A 19,277-nucleotide genomic window follows, 5' to 3' on the forward strand; every position below is an offset into this window, starting at 1 on the left:
TTGTTTGTCATTTGCCTTAAGCACATTACAAAAAAACAAAAAATAAAGTTCTCATGTGCACCCCTGGTGGTGAAATCTATCAAAATGAGGGTGTTCCCAAAAAGGAGGGATTTTTCACATTGACTGTGAGTCGGTTTTAAAAGTGCTCCCCCTCTGGTCAACATATTTAATGACAAGTGTGTGTAAACATTTGAAGTGCTCCCCCTCTGGCCAACCTAGGTAATAACAAGTGTGTGTAAAAAATTGAAATGCGCCACCTTTGGCCAAATATTAAAACATGTTTTAAAATATGTATATAGAGACATACTGTAATAACTTGAAGTAAATAATGAAGATTAAAAACCAATTACAAACAAAGATATATACAAAGCTTACCTTTGCATATTTGCGTAGTATGTACATATTATTAATGTTGTAAATACAAATCATTATATATCTAGATAGGGTGGTCCTAAAGAGGTAGGTATTTTTCAGAGGTCTCAAGAAGGTAAAAAATACAAGTATATGTGTGTGTGAGTGTGTGTGCGCGTGTGCGTGTGTGTGTGTGTTTGTGTGTGTATGTTGTTGTTGTTTTCCAATAATAGTCAACTTCAGTGAAAACCAGTGGTGCAAAAATATTTCAAAAGTGGCAAAAACTTTAATTAAATCAAATAAGTCGGATAGCCCATCTGTTTAAATGCGTTGCAAAGTATTTCAGCGGCATAACGGCTGCAGATGATGAAACATTGTGGCAGGAGTTGCCCGTTAGTAACTACTCATTCTGTGATGACATAGCAAAGATTGAAGTCCAGGCAGTAGCGTTCAATACTGACATACACTGGAGCTGCCTTGTTGGTGCTACCAGTTACTTGCTGTCAAAGATTGAGTGTTTTATTAAGTGTATATTTTAGTAGTTAACTTTTACATTTTGGTGACACTAAACTGAGTGTCAATTAATAGAGTATTGTTTAATTTGTTACTTGAAGCAATTGAGGCAAAATGAAGCGCACTACCTGACTTCCACCAGCAGAGGCGCTGCCCGGTCAGACTTAACTTGTTTCTGGCTTTACGAATAACAACAACATGTTGAGCTACAGCACAGTACATTCATTAGGAATATTCAGAGAGCGCCACCATTCCATCCCTAGTTTTACATTAATGCGCATCATGACACTTTTAATTTAGGAAAATTATTTTCATGTTTTAATTACGGCTGTCAATCAATCAATCAATCAATGTTTATTTATATATCCCTGAATCATAAGTGTCTCAAATGGCTGCAAATTTTGTGTTTTTAGTGTTTTCCTGCCTTCTCCTTTGTCTGCATCTGTGTTTTTAGTGATTCGTCCTCGGCGAGTGGCGGACCTTGAGGCACACCTGCTCGCGATTAGCACACCGGTATTTAGGCTCGTCACTATCATCTTGGCCTCACCGGTTATTATCTCCAGTACTCCTGTCGTGCATGCACCTGCTTCACCAGACCTGGTATGTTTTCGCTCCTTTGTCCTGTATTCCCTAACCTCCTGTGTGTTTATCTCCTAGTCCCCCTGAAGTAAAAAGGATTCATTTGTTGGACTCTTGCTCTGCCCAGTGCGCCCTGTCCTTTTTCTTTGCCGACCACTGAGGAACCTGTTTTCGTTAGTTTATTCATGGTGTGCACTTCTCTCCAATCGCCTTTTGTTAACCTTTTTGGACTTATTAAATATACCCCTTTTTATAATTTAACCTTGCCTACCGTCTCTGCATCATGGGGTCACCTCCTAGATCAGGTCCTAACAGCACAAGCTACAACGACATCCTCGGTTCAGAGCCCACATAAGGGCAAGGAAAAACTCACAACCCAGTGGGACGTCGATGTGAATGACTATGAGAAACCTTGGAAAAGACCGCAGATGTGGGTGTAATGGTGTAGAAAACAGATGTTCAGTATACTTGATTAAATTATGAATGAAGTGTTGCAACAGCGCCTGTTGCTGGCGAGAAGTGGTGTGTACGGTTACCTGTGGGAAGTGCTCAGAACTGTGACGCCTCCAAACTGGTGAGACATGTTTTTGTATTGTCCGGGATTGATTACTAATAAGTGAATTTTGACTATTTATATTTTGATTAGTACTTTGTAACATACACATAAAAAGGTTCGCTAATTGGTATTGACCAAAACTGTATCCTAGAGTGATATTATGAAGACAATAACACACTTCTGATGTATAAACTAATTGGTGATTGTTGATGTGTTATTTATAGAATCCCGTGACCCAAGTGGACTCACAGTCTCACAATTTGGACTGTTTTGCAGGTAATATTATATTTCATGCCATTGCGATTGTTTGGTTGTTCACATAGTTGTCCCCACCTATTGTTATGATGCTAATGGTAGCTTGGCTAGGCCGCAGCCTGGTTTATCAACCGCATGGTTTGAAGCAGCCATTTTGGATCCGAGGTGTGTTTAGGGACATCCTGTAAATTGTAGTTTCTGTAAATTTACTGTATATTTTGATTATTAAAAAAAAGGATTATTGTTAATTTGAGTACACCATTGTCAGTACATGTGAAACCAATGGAGAAATGAATATGATAATTAGTATGAAGATTTGGTTTAAACACTACACTATCACACGCAAATGTAACATGTTGTTTGTACAATGAAACTGTGGTTTATTATGCCAAACATCAGAACTGTGATGCCTCCAAACTGAGAATCCCATGACCCAAGTGGACTCACAGTCTCACAATTTTCACTGTTTTTCAGGACACTGTAATAAAAGAAATTCATAATCCACCTGGTGCCAGTGATATGTTCAAGCGACAGCAGTGTGGAGCTGCATTTTGCCACATACAGTTGTGGACCGTCACATGGGTGACCTCAATTCCCCCTCCAGGGTAGACCGGATGCAATGGATGTCGAGTGGGTCTAGCATAATATTGCAAAAGTCCAGTCCATAGTGGATCTAACATAGTAGTGAGAGTCCAGTCCATAGTGGGGCCAGCAGGAGACCATCCCAAGCGAAGTTGGGTCAGCAGCGCAGAGACATCCCGTCAATCATCTTTTGTCTGTAGTTAACGTGTAATCAATTGCGATTATTTACAGATTTTTTTGTTTATCTTTTTTTTTTGTCCAGCTACTTAGGGAACTCGTAAGTTTATGTTGATGCCCATATTTGCTGTACATATTTACTTTCCAAAAGAGAAGTGTGGGATACTTCACTTGTTACCTTCTTTGTATTTGACTTTATCAAGTGGATTTATATTATTATGTGGCGCAGCCAAACCAGAGCAGGAGGGGATAGAAAGAATACAAAAATGAAGACAGAGGGTGAAATCTCAAGGACAAGACGGGCATAAGACAAAGAGACAACAACAACAACAGAACAACATCAGCAAATACGATATGTACAAATATGAAATGTAAAAGGTTTGCAAAGAAGCGGTTAGTGAAGTAAATTGTTACGATTTGGACGCATTTTGAATGTGCGAGTTGTCACCCCCTAATGCTGCAGGACTCGGACAAGGCTGGAATTGCAGGTAGGAGCTGGGTTTAATACAAAAATGAAATATTAATGGTACAAAAAGAACAACGAAAAGTGTGCCGAACGCACGGGATCCAGGCTAACATTAGCACTGAGTCAATGTCCACAAAGACATGCCGACCGCACGAGAAGCTAAGACGTAACTTAGGGAGGTTAATACAAGGCAGAATAACGAACGTAACCGTTTCATGGAGCAAACAAAACATCCATGCAGAACTAAGGTAGCAGGCAGGCTTGAATACTAAAACAATAATCAAAAACAGGTGTGCGACAGAAAGGCAGTGCAGGTGGAGCAAATTAAGTCGCCATGGTGATAGAAACAAATCAGGAAATGCACAAACAAACTCAAAAACCTAAACAACAAACGATCCGTGCAGCGGATCCCAACATAACCCCCCCTTAAGGGGCATATCCCAGAGGCCCAAAAAAACAAATATACAGAGAAACCCCCCTTACAACGAGACAGTCGAAAAAGGGAAGGGAGGGAGGAGGCAGGACCTAGTGGAGATTCGCCAAGTCGTGTCCCCGAATCCACCGAGTACACGACAGCTGGCGGTGGCGGATGAAAAGCCGCTGCCGCAGAAGTCTTGGCGGCCGGCCTCGTAGAGGCCACATTTGTGGCCTACGTGGAGGTGGATGCACCCGACAAGGAGGACGCCCAGGGTACGGCCTTACCCGTGGCCGACGAGGAGGTGGATGTGTCGGAACTGGCCTCGCAGCAGCAGACGAAAGTGCAGAGGTTGCAGCCGAAGCAGGCACTGAAGCAGGAGACGGCCGAGGAGCAGACACTGGTGTCGGCCGAGGAGCAGGTGCTGATGCCGGTCAAGGCGCTGGAGTGTGATCCAGACTAGAACTAGGACTACGACAGTGATTATGATTTGAGCAGTGACTACGACTAAGACTTGGGCTAAGGCTACGATCATGATTGGGACTCTGACTGGGACTATGATTAGGGCTAACACTACGACTTGGACTGGGAATATAGCTATGATTAGGAAAGTGACTTAGAGTCAGCCTAGGACTTGGGCAAGGACTAGGACTTGCGGTCATACTAGGGCTTGGGCAAGGACTTGGGCAAGGACTAGGACTAGCAGTCATACTAGGGCTTGGGCAAGGACTAGGACTAGCAGTCATACTAGGGCCTGGGCAAAGGCTTGGGCAAGGACTAGGGCAAGGACAAGGACTCGGACTATGCATCAGTCTACGGGTCGGACTAGAACTTGGACTGTGACTACGACGAGGACTAGGACTGAGACTATGCCTAAGACTGAACACAGGTGGAAGAGGTCTAACTGGGTGTTGTGGCTTAACTGAACGGAACACCGGTGGAGGAGGTTTAACAGGATGCTGTGGCTTAACAGGGAGGAACACCGGTGGAGGAGGTCTAATTGGAAGTTCATGCTTAACATGGCGGAACACCGGTGGAGGAGGTCTAGCCGGAAGCTGCGGCTTAGTGGGTCGCAGCTGTGCTACCTCTGCAGGACAGATACTAGTACTAGCCGCCCCCCCCTCAAGACGCGGATCCCAGGCGCGCTCCTCGTGGCCAGAGACTGACCCCAAGGGAGGGAGGTGGGAGGTCAGGAGGGGGGCAGACTGGGTGGGAGATAAAGTTACTGGGGGGGAACTTGGGAAACATAACGTTGGAGATGTTTAAATTTAGAAAAAAAATTATCAAATGGATTAGTGTCCGGATCAAAAGATTGTGTGGGTGGCTTGAAAGGGGAATTTACCGCATCTAAAACTAATTTCTGGGGTGTGAAGTCATCCCGAGTGGGCGGGGCGTTGCTAACACGGGGAGGTGACTAGTACAGACTAGGCTTGTAATTAATAATATTGTCCTTGTATAGTTTTTTCACAGAAAGTAAATCCTCAGGGTATAAGTAAGGAAATTTGGTGTCAAAAAATTCCTCATCACTGCTATCGTCAAAGAAAGGTGGAGGAGAAGAATCTAACAAAAGTTATTCGGTGACGTCATGGGGGCCGTTAGCGAAATGAGGTCACCGTGAGTGACAGGAGGGGCGGAGGTTTGCTCTGGCCTATCAGCGCTGTCAGAAAAGTATTGTGTAACGGGAGAAATAAACAGACTACCAACCCTCAGGAAAGAGTTCTGGGCTATAGCTGGAGAACCTTTGTCCGGATGTGGAGACATCGCGGCTAGGTGAGGCGGAGACTCCACGAAGTCCCAAGCGAGGTGACGAGGTGCTGGATGTTTTGTGTTACGTTTGGAACGCATTTAGAATGTGCGAATTGTCACTCCCGCGTGCTGCAGGACTTGGACAAAGCTGGAATTGCAGGTAAGAGCTGGTTTTAATACAAAAATGAAATAACATTGGTTCAAAAAGAACAATGAAAAGCGTGCCGAACGCACGGGAGCTAGGCTAACACTTAGCACTGAGTCAATGTCCACAAAGACATGCCGACCGCACAAGAAGCTAAGACGTAACTTAGCGCGGTTAACACAAGGCAGAATAACAAACGTAACCGTTGCATCGGGCCAACAAAACATCCAGGCAGTAAGGTAGCAGTCAGGCTTAAATACTAAAACAATAATCAAAAACAGGTGTGCGACAGAAAGGCAGTGAGGGTGGAGCAAATGAAGTCGCCATGGTGATAGAAACAAATCAGGAAGTGCACAAACAAACTCAAAAACCTAAACGACAAACGATCCGTGCAGCGGATCGCAACAGTAAATATTAGTAACACAGAAATGAAATGAACATTATTGCACTTCAAATGGAGCAATAGAAATAACACTATAATTATAAATAATAATAATTACCTCTATTATTGACACCACTATTCCTACAAATGCAACAATAGCTATATGTAATTAAAACAAAAGAAAGATAGATGGAGGCACAGAGAGCGAAGCAAACTAAATTAACCTTGTAGATTGTTATTGTAAACAGTAGTAAAGCTTTATCAATGTTCCATGTTTTTCCCAGTTTCTTCTTGATGCACACAAAGCAGGAGAATGATAAACAAAGTTATCACGGCGTTTCCAAGAAAAAGACGGCATGTCGTGGTGCTTCAGTGTGTCATGTGACATGTTGCAGACTATTTGACTTGATAGCTTTCCGTCGCATGCGATCGATGGTGGTTGTGGTTGAGTGGAGCGTTGTTAGACACTACAAAATGTCCTATGCATTGCAACATCCATCCATTTTCTACCGCTTATTCCCTTTCGGGGTCACGGGGGGCACTGGCGCCTGTCTCAGCTACAATCGGGCGGAAGGCAGTGTACACCCTGGACAAGTCGCCACCTCATTGCAACAGTCAGTCTTAATACATTGCTGCAGCTCGATGCCGTATTTTACATGTGCATTAACATGTGTGTCTGTTGTCGTGTCTGTTTGTCACTCGTTCGATGGAGGTGGCACTTAAGTCATATAAATACATCATTTTTCAACAAGTAGAGTCCCAAAGATTAAATGGTCAATCGCGATTGACGGATTGGCAATCCTTAAGGTAATGAACCAACTCGATTCCCAGCAAAAGCATTTGATTTTCTAGCGTCCCTTGAAAGGCTTGCAGTTTCCCAGCCCACTTTGCAGTACTTGTACTGTAACTAGTTGCTAAAGTAAAGTGTTTGAAGTCAACTTGTTTATTAACACTCATAACAGTAGTAGTTATGAGTTGTTCCGTCATCTTTGTGCCCGTACTGTGACTGTAGTTTAGTGGCCTAAATAAGGACCCTCATCCTGAAAGGTCTCGCACCAAATCTTGGTAAGTCAAGGTCTTCCCAATATCTTGAAGGTGAGGAAAAAAGTGGTTACTCAGTAGCCTAGTGGTTGGGGCGGGGGTCAGCAACCCACGGCTCTCGAGCCGCATGCGGCCCTTTAAGGCCAACCTGTGACGCAACAGTTCGTTTACATGTAAAATCTTCCACTCCATCTTCGTCTCATTTTGTCCACCAAAAGTTTTATACTGTGAGTAAATGCTCAAAGGTGCACTGTGTTGCTTTTATTGACATCTTGGAGTGCTAATCAGGCATATTTGGTCAGTGCATGACTGCAAGATAATCAATGCTAACAGGCTATTTAGGCTGGCTGCATGTACATATTGCATCATTATGCCTCATTTGTAAGTATATTTGAGGTAATTTAATATCCTTTACTTTGATCCTCTTTTTATATAATTTTGTTTTGCATGTCTCATGACACATTATCTGTATGTAATATTGGCTGCATTTCACATAGTTGTTTGTGTGCCATGTCGTTCCAGACCACAGCAAACATTAGCAACACTTCTGTCAACAAAAAAGTGTTTAAGCCTGCGACACATTATCATTTTGATAGTAGGCTATTATAGCTAATATAGACACTTACATCATGTATTGCCTTCATTATAAGACTAACATACAGCTTTTCATTTTTTGCGGCTCTAGACATATTTTTTTTTGTAGTTTTGGCTCTTTCAACGTTTTGGGTTGCCAACCCCTGGGGTTAGAATGTACACCTGAGATCGGAAGGTTGTGAGTTCAAACCCCGGCCAAGTTATACCAAAGACTATAAAAATGGGACCCATTACCTCCCTGCTTGGCACTCAGCATCAAAGGTTGGAATTGGGGGTTAAATCACCAAAAATGACTCCTGCTTCTGCCCACTGTTCCCCTCACCTCCCAGGGGGTAACAAGGGTGATGGGTCAAATGCAGAGAATAATTTCGCCACGCCTAGTGTGTGTGTGACAATCATTAGTACTTTAACTTTTAACAATCCATATTTCTGAATGTTGATATTACATTTTTGTTCGTCATTAATTGTTCTCTATTACTTGATTCATCAGATCCTTCCTCGCTGCCTGTTCAAGTTCTTCAAATGACTCATTTATCCACCATCCCCAACCTCATATTTCTATCCTCCTTTCTTTTTGCCATATTTTCTCCCATTCTCTCATTCATCCCCCTCTTGTCTTTGTTCGCCTTTGTGCGCTCTGCCACTCTTCGTGGCGCCCCAGGCTCAGACATATGGCGCTCTTCGCTCTGCTATTGTCATCCATTAACACCGTTGTCAGTGGGAATTACCCACACATAGCGCAACACGCGAGGCTGTGCTCCCGCTTCTGATGTCAAACAGAGGAGAGAACTAGGCGGAGGGCGGGGGGGGGAACTGTGCCGTGTTTGGGGGGGGAAAAAGGGTGCTAGAAAATAGCTGTGATATGCGTATTACCTCAGACAAGAGTTCCCTTTCAAAATGTGCGGAAAGGAATTATAATATAATAACCCTTTTAAAAGAAAACATCTAGGTGGGAAATCACAGCATGAAGAGCGGACAAACGCATGCACACAAACTTCTACTCTGTTCTAATTAAAGTGGTTGTGATGACGGAGCTTTGGGTGTGATCATTGTGTGTGTGTGTGTGTGTGTGTGTGTGTGTGTGAGAGAGTTTGAGAAAGACAGCGATAACAGCTCTATAATAATCAGTCCTTGGGGAACAACAGAGCAGGAGACTGAGACAGCTTGTTTTCCACTAAAATGTCAGATATACACATCATTGCTGATCAAACATCACAGTGGTTAGAGCTGATCAAATCTTTATAAGTACAATTTTAAGGTATTTCCTGCACTTTTGTTGCCACGAAGTGGTAAACCAGTAGGACATTGGCAATAAAGATGACTTTCAATTATTACAGCAGTAATGGTGATCTCACAAAGGCAGCCAGGGTGGGATAGAAAGACACAATGCAAAAAGTCAGCGTTCAAAAACAAGAAAAAAACATACAAATATGAGGGGTATATTATTTGAACTAAGAAATATTATCTGCCAATAGAACAAGAAAATTTGGCTTGTCAAGGCTTTCCAAGACAAGTAAAATCAGCTAAACTCAATGAACCCAAAGATACCTTAAAATGAGTATATTCTCACTTAAGTGCACTTTTTTTGGTAGAAAAAAAAGAGACCTTTTTGCTCAATATGTTGAAAAATATTCTTAAAAGTAATTGCTAGTGCCATTTTCTTGACATCATGATATGCGCACGGCATCATGATTTTTTTTTTTCATGCTTGAAGTAAGAAATTGTTACTTTAGAAAAACAGTTTTATACTTGTGAGTGTTAAAGACACAGCTTTACAACACTTGATATTCTAGTTTCAAGCATTTTGCTCAATATAGGTCATAAAGTCTCAGCTACCGGCTGTAATATCTTGCTGAGATCATTTAGGACCAAAACCCTTAAAACAAGTAAAACACTAACATAAAAAATGCTTAGTGACAATAATTATCTTATCAGACAGAAAATAAGCAAATATCACCCTTATTTGAGATATTTAATCCTACTTAGATTTCAGTTTTTGCAGTGTGATGATGTGACAAAGGCATCCAGGTTGGGATAGAAAGACACAATGCAAAAAGTCAGTGTTCAAAATAAAGAAAAATAAATACAAAAATGAGGGGTATTTTATTTGAACTAAGCAAAGTGATCTGTCAATAGAACAAGAAAATGTGGCTTGTCAAGACTTTCCAAAACAAGTAAAATTAGCTAACCTTAATGAAACCAAAAAATACCTTACAATAAGTATATTCTCACTAATAACAAGTGCACTTTTCTTGGTAGAAAAAAAAGAGACCTTTTTTGCTCAATATGTTTAAAAAATATTCTTAAATTAAGTATATGCTAATGCCATTATCTTGACATCATGATATGCACTCGGCATTACATTTCTTGAAACCAGCAAACTTATACTGAAAACTAATTTATTGTTCTTAATGGAAAGGCAACATATCAGTTTTTTCACGATTGCCCCTCTTTTCAAAATTGTTTGAAATGTCACGTGTTAAATGTTTAAATATTAACTGTCAGTTTACTTTACTGTGCCAACTGTACTACTATATGAGTATGTATTTTCTATTGTTCCATTGAAAATAAAACGGAAAAGTCCATTTGTGTCATGAAGGGGGGGGTCGCAACTTGCGGTGTGGTTTGTTCTCCCAGGAGGCAAACAGACTTTTCGGGACAACGGTTGAAAGTACGAACATTATTTAATTTTAACACTCAAAAGTACTACAAAACAAAGGGTATAAACAAAAGGCACTCTCACAGGAGGTACAAAACTTGGCTATGAAACAAAACTATACTATAATGTAAACTATGGACATGAAAACATGAACTAAAAAAAGCTCACCAAACTGTGACTTGAATAAACAAAAAAACTCACGTGGCAAGAACAGAACAGCATGAACGTGGACCTGGACAGAGAACTCGGAGTGTCAAGAGTGCAGAGCATGAATGTGATGTCCCCAGGCCGGCCACCAGAAAATGACAGGCCTAAATAGTGATGTGGTGGTTGAAAACAGGTGTGTGAGTTCAAATGAATCAGGTGCGTGAGTCGTTAGGACAGGTGAACTGATTGGTAGTCATGGTGACAAAACAGGGAGTGAAAAAACAGGAGTCCAAAAGCCAAACAGAACATAACTTAAACAAAACATGACCCCAGACATGACAATTTGGCTGTCAACTTTTTTAATTATGAGACACATTTGTGTCAAAATCGTGATTTTTTTTCTTGCTTGAAATTAGAAATTATTACTTTAAAAAAAAGTAGTTTCATACTCGTGAGTATTGATGACATAGCTTTGCAACACTTGATATTCTAGTTTCAAACATGTTTTACTCAATATAGGTCATCAAATCTCAGCAACAAGCTGTAATATCTTACTGAGATCATTTAGGACCAAAACCAAAATAGACAGAAAATAAGCAAATATCACCCTTATTTGAGATATTTAATCTTCCTTAGATTTCAGTTTTTGCAGTGCAGGCTGACGGTGAGGCACGGAAGGAAGACGTCCTGATCTAAGGAACTACGTCCGGGTCTCTGCTTCACTGATTGCAGGTTCCTATTGAAGTTCCCGTCTCCGACGATAGGTTTTGTCAAGTCTTTTCAAGTTCTTCTCAACTTGTCAAGACAAGCTTTGAGGAAAAAAAATATATAATCTCCTTCTGATATGATGTGGAGCGGCTCACGGCTCTTCCATCGTGCTGCTAATTATATGTTATTTGTTGTCTGAGTTTACTACCCACTACTACAGTCGCAACGGATTACTGGGCACTGGTTCCAATATGAACATTGCCGTAACAGACAAATTCCGCCGCTTCTTCCAACATTTCAACTGAAATAGCAACACCCCCGAGAGCTGTGTGGATAGTCGTCGCCATGGGCGGGAGGGGGAGACGGAGACAGTGACGTTAGAGGAAGCAAAACCGGGGAATGCTGCTCTAGCCCACCACTAAAACTACAAATAAACCCCTCCATAAGTATTATTTCCGGAGAGGTACCTGTCACGATCTGTGGTCTGGATAAAGTCTTTGTAATTTTTTGTTAGGTTTGGACTCTTTTAGTTCCTGTTTGCGATCCCTTGTTTGTTCAGTTACCATCCCAGTGGGCACCCGTCCTTAGTTCAACGTCGAGGTGACATTGAAATTACGTCGCGACGTCACTCAACCATATCCCGACCAAATCACAACCAACTGACCCCACCACACCATATGTTGCAAATCTGGTTTGTTTTCATCATTGAGGGACATCGTCTTTTCAACGTCGTTTCAACGTCGTTTCAACGTGTACATTTCAACTTGCCAACCATTCTGCGCGCATCGGCCATTTGCGCCAGTTTTCAACGAAACCGCCTCTTGATGGCAGCGTGCTGCACCACACACACCACCTAGCGTATCACAGCCAAGCTTGTGCGCATGCGCGCTGAAGTACTTCCTTTCCAATCCAGCAAGTAAGACAAAGAGCGAAGATTTGAATTGGAAATCGAACTATTTCACTGCAAAGAGAACCATCGACGTCAATAAAGATTCAGGTGTGTACCTTAAGATAATACTGGTTATTTATATCGATATAATTGTGGCCCTTTCACAAGACGGTTGCAGGAAAACGAGAAATTTATCTCACGCCTATTCTCATCGTTTATTTTGACTGTATAAACTGGACCTGGAGGTGAATGACTGCTCGCTGACCGCTCTTGTTGCAAAAAAGCTAAGTATCGTTCTATCTGTGTGATTTTAACTGTTTTGCAGCTTTATTTACAACTTCTCGAACATATTTAATAGTTCAATTTAACTTGCAAATCACCCGATCTCTGTCTCACCACTCCGCCCTCAGCTAGCTAGCTGCTAAGCTAACGAGGCTAGCGGAGAAAGGCAGCGCCGGTCTGAAGGAAGCTACTCCCCCGCCACCATGACCACCACTTCCCGAAGACAGCTGGCACTCCACTCGGCGACGGAAAGTTTCTGTGAGTATGGCTTCCTGCGCTTCGTGCACTTTACTCATGGATAGGTTGGCTTTGCTAGAGAGCCGTGTCCGCCAGTTAGAGCAGTGTAATTTCGTAACTTTAGATGTTGCGGACACATCTGCTACCGGTTGGGACGCATAATAGATTTAGCCCTTTAGCTAGTCCTACACCCCAGTCTACCGGGCACCACACTTTAGTGATAGGGGACTCCATCACCCGAAACATAAAGCTTAGCAAACCAGCCACAATTAAGTGTATTCCCGGGGGCAGAGCACCTGACATTGAAGCTAATCTTAGGGAGCTAACTCGCAACAGGTCTAGTAAACACGTACGACAGGCTAACCGCACCACTAGTTATGCGAATATAGTAATACACGTTGGCTCAAATGACGTTAGGATGAGACAATCAGAGATTACAAAGAGAAACATAGCCTGGGCTTGTAATCTCGCCAGAAAGATGTCCAGGCATCGAGTAATTGTCTCTGGCCCCCTGCCTGGGAGAGGCAATGATGAGAGATTTGGCAGATTAGTCTCTCTTAACAAGTGGCTGGATAGCTTCTGTAGACAACAGGGATTTACCTTTATTGATAATTGGCCCTCTTTCTGGGGCAAACCTGGCTTGCTGAGGAGAGACGGCCTTCACCCTAACCAGGACGGCGCTATCCTCTTGTCTCGGAACATAGATTTCGTATTGAGCCATATTTGACTAACTGCACTAGAGCAAGCCCGGTCACAGGCAATTACAGAGCCTGCTAGCCTGGGTATGGAGTCAGTTAAGTTAGAACTAGCCAGCGCCAGGTTGGATGATCCCTGTACACATAGCAATTTTCGTAAAATAATACACAACTCACAAAATGTTTTTTCTGCTATGACTATGACTACGTCAGAGTTAGACATGCGTTCTACTGAGGTGGCAAATTATTATGCGTTCAGTTTATCGCAGCGCCAAGTAGACAATCTGAAAATTCCCGTCATATCAATTCCTAGATATGGTCGTAATTATTTTAAGTACACTGCGCATAATAAACGTAACATTATTAATATTGCTATTACGGATAATTTTATCAACAACTCCTTAAAACAGCCCACTACCTATAATATGGGCTTTCTAAACATCAGATCATTGTCTCCCAAAACGTTATTAGTTAATGAGGTCATTAGAGACAACAACCTTAACGTCATCGGTCTTAGCGAAACCTGGCTTAAACCAGACGACTCTTTTGCGATAAATGAGGCATCCCCTCCTAACTATACGAATGCGCATATTGCCCGTCCCCTTAAAAGGGAAGGGGGGGGGTCGCACTAATATACAACGAAAACTTTAACTTAAGTCCTAACTTAAATAATAAATAGAAATCGTTTGAGGTGCTTTCTATGAAGTCTGCCACACCTCTGCCTCTGTGCCTGGCCGTTATCTACCGCCCCCCAGGGCCCTATTTCTACTTTATTAGTGAATTCTCAGAGTTTGTTGCTGATCTATTGACGCACGCCGATAATATAATCATAATGGGGGACTTTAATATCCATATGAATACCCCATTGGACCCACCGTGCGTGGCGCTCCAGACTATAATTGATAGCTGTGGTCTTGCACAAATAATAAATGAACCGACGCATCGCAGCGGTAATACGATAGACCTAGTGCTTGTCAGAGGTATCACCGTTTCCAAAGTTATGATACTCCCATATACTAAAGTAATGTCCGATCATTACCTTATAAAATTCGAAGTTCAGACTCATGTTCGGCAAGCTAATAATAATAATAACTGCTATAGCAGCCGCAACATTAATGCTGCCACAACGACGACTCTTGCTGACCTACTGCCCTCGGTAATGGCACCGTTCCCAAAGTATGTGGGCTCTATTGATAACCTCACTAACAACTTTAACAACACCCTGCGCGAAACCATTGATAGTATAGCACCGCTGAAGTTAAAAAAGGCTCCAAAAAGGCGTACGCCATGGTTTACTAAAGAAACTAGAGCTCAGAAATTATTATGTAGAAAGCTGGAACACAAATGGCGCACTACTAAACTTGAGGTGCACCATCAAGCATGGAGTGATAGTTTAATAACTTATAAACGCATGCTTACCTTAGCTAAAACTAATTATTACTCAAATCTCATCCGCATTAATAAAAACGATCCAAAATTTTTGTTTAGTACAGTAGCATCGCTAACCCAAAAAGGGACTCCTTCCAGTAGCTCCACCCATTCAGCAGATTACTTTATGAAGTTCTTTAATGAGAAAATTGAACTTATTAGAAAGGAGATTAAAGACAATGCATCCCAGCTACAACTGGGTTATAGTAACACAGATACGACTGTATATACGGCGGATACTCCAAATATCCAAAATAGTTTCTCTCGTTTTGATGAAATAACATTAGAAGAATTGTTACAACGTGTAAATGGAATAAAACAAACAACATGTTTACTTGACCCACTTCCTGGGAAACTTATCAAGGAGCTTTTTGTATTATTAGGTCCATCAGTGCTAAATATTATAAACGTATCACTTTCCTCGGGCACTGTTCCCCTAGCATTCAAAAAAGCGGTTATTCATCATCTCCTTAAAAGACCTAGCCTCATGGTAAACTACCGACCGGTGTCTCACCTTCCCTTTATTTTGAAAATCCTCGAAAAAATTGTTGCAGAGCAGCTAAATGAACACTTAGCGTTTAACAATCTATGTGAAACCTTTCAATCCGGTTTCAGGGCAAATCACTCTACTGAGACAGCCCTCGCAAAATTGACTAATGATCTATTGCTAACGATGGACTCTGATGCGTCATCTATGTTGCTGCTCCTCGATCTTAGCGCTGCTTTCGATACCGTCGATCATATTATTTTATTAGAGCGTATCAAAACACGAATTGGTATGTCAGACTCAGCCCTGTCTTGGTTTAACTCTTATCTTACTGATAGGATGCAGTGCGTCTCCCATAACAGTGTGACCTCGGACTATGTTAAGGTAACGTGTGGAGTTCCCCAGGGTTCGGTCTTTTGCCCTGTACTCTTCAGCATCTACATGCTGCCGCTGGGTGACGTCATACGCAAATACGGTATTAGCTTTCACTGCTATGCTGATGAAACCCAACTCTACATGCCCCTAAAGCTGACCAACACGCCGGACTGTAGTCAGTTGGAAGCGTGTCTTAATGAAATTAAACAATGGATGTCCGCTAACTTTTTGCAACTTAACGCCAAAAAAACGGAAATGCTGATTATCGGTCCTGCTAGACACCGACCTCTATTTAATAATACAACTTTAACATTTGACAACCAAATAATAAAACAAGGTGACTCGGTAAAAAAATCTGGGTATTATCTTCGACCCAACTCTCTCCTTTGAGTCACACATTAAAAGCGTTACTAAAACGGCCTTCTTTCATCTCCGTAACATCGCTAAAATTCGCTCCATTTTGTCCACTAAAGACGCCGAGATCATTATCCATGCGTTTGTTACGTCTTGTCTCGATTACTGTAACGTATTATTTTTGGGTCTCCCCATGTCTAGCATTAAAAGACTACAGTTGGTACAAAATGCGGCTGCTAGACTTTTGACAAGAACAAGAAAGTTTGATCATATTACGCCTGTACTGGCTCACGTGCACTGGCTTCCTGTGCACTTAAGATGTGACTTTAAGGTTTTACTAATTACGTATAAGATACTACACGGTCTAGCTCCAGCCTATCTTGCCGATTGTATTGTACCGTATGTCCCGGCAAGAAATCTGCGTTCAAAATACTCCGGCTTATTAGTGATTCCTAGAGCTCAAAAAAAGTCTGCGGGCTATAGAGCGTTTTCCGTTCGGGCGCCAGTACTCTGGAATGCCCTCCCAGTAACAGTTCGAGATGCTACCTCAGTAGAAGCATTTAAGTCTCATCTTAAAACTCATCTGTATACTCTAGCCTTTAAATAGACCTCCTTTTTAGACCAGTTGATCTGCCGCTTCTTTTCTTTCTCCTATGTCCCCCCCTCCCTTGTGGAGGGGGTCCGGTCCGATGACCATGGATGAAGTACTGACTGTCCAGAGTCGAGACCCAGGATGGACCGCTCGTCGGGACCCAGGATGGACCGCTCGCCTGCATCGGTTGGGGACATCTCTACGCTGCTGATCCGCTTGAGATGGTTTCCTGTGGACGGGACTCTCACTGCTGTCTTGGAGCCACTATGGATTGAACTTTCACGGTATCATGTTAGACCCGCTCGACATCCATTGCTTTCGGTCCCCTAGAGGGGGGGGGTTGCCCACATCTGAGGTCCTCTCCAAGGTTTCTCATAGTCAGCATTGTCACTGGCGTCCCACTGGATGTGAATTCTCCCTGCCCACTGGGTGTGAGTTTTCCTTGCCCTTTTGTGGGTTCTTCCGAGGATGTTGTAGTCGTAATGATTTGTGCAGTCCTTTGAGACATTTGTGATTTGGGGCTATATAAATAAACATTGATTGATTGATTGATTGATTGACCTGAGCAAACTTTTTTTTTCTCCCCAAGCAAACAACTAACAATTTTTTTCCCCACCTGCCCAAAAGCAAACAATTGTTTTTCCAGGCTAACACAAAACAAAAATATTTTTTGGGTTCTGTACCCATTGTCTTTTACAGCCGCGCCAGTCACTATTAATTTACTTCCTCTTGATTTTGATCTTCAAAACACCCGTCTGGATGGCAGTTAGTTTTTTCTGGCTCATTTCAATGTTTATTTAAAATGTTGCCAGTTTATTTTAAGTACAGGTACTTTTTAATTAGTTTGACTTGTTAGCAAGGCTTTGTCTCAAAAGGCAAGTCCACGGGTCGCCCATAAAAGGATCCATGTAATATTAAATGCTATGATCTATACTTATTTTTTTATTTTACTGATAAGGCCAGTACTGCTATTACAAGAGCTTTTGTCAAGTATTGAAACTTCCAAATGGTTTCATTGTTGACCTGTTGACCAACATGTATACTAAAATATATGACAATAAAATATCCAGACAGATTTTGTTTCATATGTTTTATGATTGACAATAAAAGACTGCACGGAGCACAGAAATTTTTGGGGGGTACAACGGCAACCAACTTTTTTTTTTGCAGAGCTTACAGGAGCAAACTTTTTTTTTATATACGTCAGGAGAACAAACTATTTATTTTTCAGTTTTTGCTAAACAATCTCTTTTTTTCCCAAAAAAAACATACCCTCCCCCACGTTTTATCTGGTCCGCCCCTAAGTGTATGTACATGTACCACTACCGGTTATTGAAAAGCAGAACGTTAATGCAAGGCAATGTACCAATGATTTCAGTTTATGCATATATGTAACAACACAGTACACTTGCTATGATACATATAATACCAAAAATGATATTTTTTTGATAAAACTGTCCTTCCATGTGCAGAAATTGGAGACAGTGGAGGAACTACTCGACTTTGACGAGTTGATTAAAAACTCAACCAAACAAGAAAGATTTGCTGGTAAGTAATTATAACATTATAATTGTGTAGCTGTTTTTACATCGGAAATATTATTGTATTTAGGTAGAAATTTCAGGTTATGAAATCGTTTAGATAAAACATGTGTAGATAAAACAGGCCCTATACTTGAATGTATGTATGTGTTTGCCAGCCCCTTCCCCCAGTGTATGCTAAACACAGCCAGGCTCTCAAAGATTGGTGGATATGACTTAAAGAGCTGTTTAAGCACCATCATGGACAGGTATTTTCCTCTTTCTCTACATATATATTAAAAATAGGCGATGTAAGACCCAACTTCTAATCTATAAGTGCTAGATCGGGAATTATAATAATGCAAAATTCCGTACTTTTTGGCCTGCATGTATGACTTGCGTGTTCAATTTCAGGCTCATGACAAATTAATTAATGTCCAATCTGAACATGAAGGGGAGAGGGGGAAAAACTGCCTTTGCCGAGACAACGCTGCTTGATGTAGTCACAGGTGAGTTTGTGTGTGTGTTTAATAATTACATTAACTTGATTGGGGTAAATCACATGCACCCTTAATTAATTTGTATTCTTTTTGCCTGTTTACAGCTAGTGTCTTGGATACCCAGAAGGGGACCGAAACGATGGTCCACGATGCCATAAAAAATAAACTGAAATGTGCCCCTGGACAGAAAGGTGGAATAGGATGGGCATCACAGGCTAAATAAATAATTATATAGATTGACATCCTCCATTTTCTTTGTACTTAATTGTAATTTTGCATTAACAGGATTCAGCCTGGAGCTATATATGCACTATGTTTTGTTGTCTTTAATTATATTGATATATTGGTTGATATTACGTTGATAATTGGTTGGTTGATCTTAGGTTGAAACTGAAAGTTGAATCAACGTTGAAACATTGACGTAGATTCTACGTCGGTAGTTAAACGTTGATCCAACTTTCATTTTCAACCCAAATTCAACGTTATTTCAACACGGGAAAGTAACGTTGGTTCAACGTTGATTAAACGTCTCTGTTAGGTAGAAACTGAAAGTTGAATCAACGTTGAAACATTGACGTTGATTCAACGTCGGTATTTAAACA

The 19,277-nt window shown here is 41.6% G+C and overlaps 1 long non-coding RNA gene across 1 annotated transcript; it reads left to right on the forward strand.

The window, feature by feature from the left end:
* The first annotated feature begins 5,616 nt into the window (after positions 1–5,616).
* LOC133561414 (uncharacterized) lies at positions 5,617–19,026 on the forward strand. The gene is made up of 5 exons (XR_009808683.1): positions 5,617–5,800; positions 18,128–18,203; positions 18,355–18,444; positions 18,590–18,684; positions 18,780–19,026. It is a non-coding gene; the product is annotated as an uncharacterized LOC133561414 (long non-coding RNA).
* The last annotated feature ends 251 nt before the right edge of the window (positions 19,027–19,277 follow it).

Source organism: Nerophis ophidion, linkage group LG11, assembly GCF_033978795.1.
Source record: "Nerophis ophidion isolate RoL-2023_Sa linkage group LG11, RoL_Noph_v1.0, whole genome shotgun sequence".
NCBI lineage: Eukaryota > Metazoa > Chordata > Actinopteri > Syngnathiformes > Syngnathidae > Nerophis > Nerophis ophidion.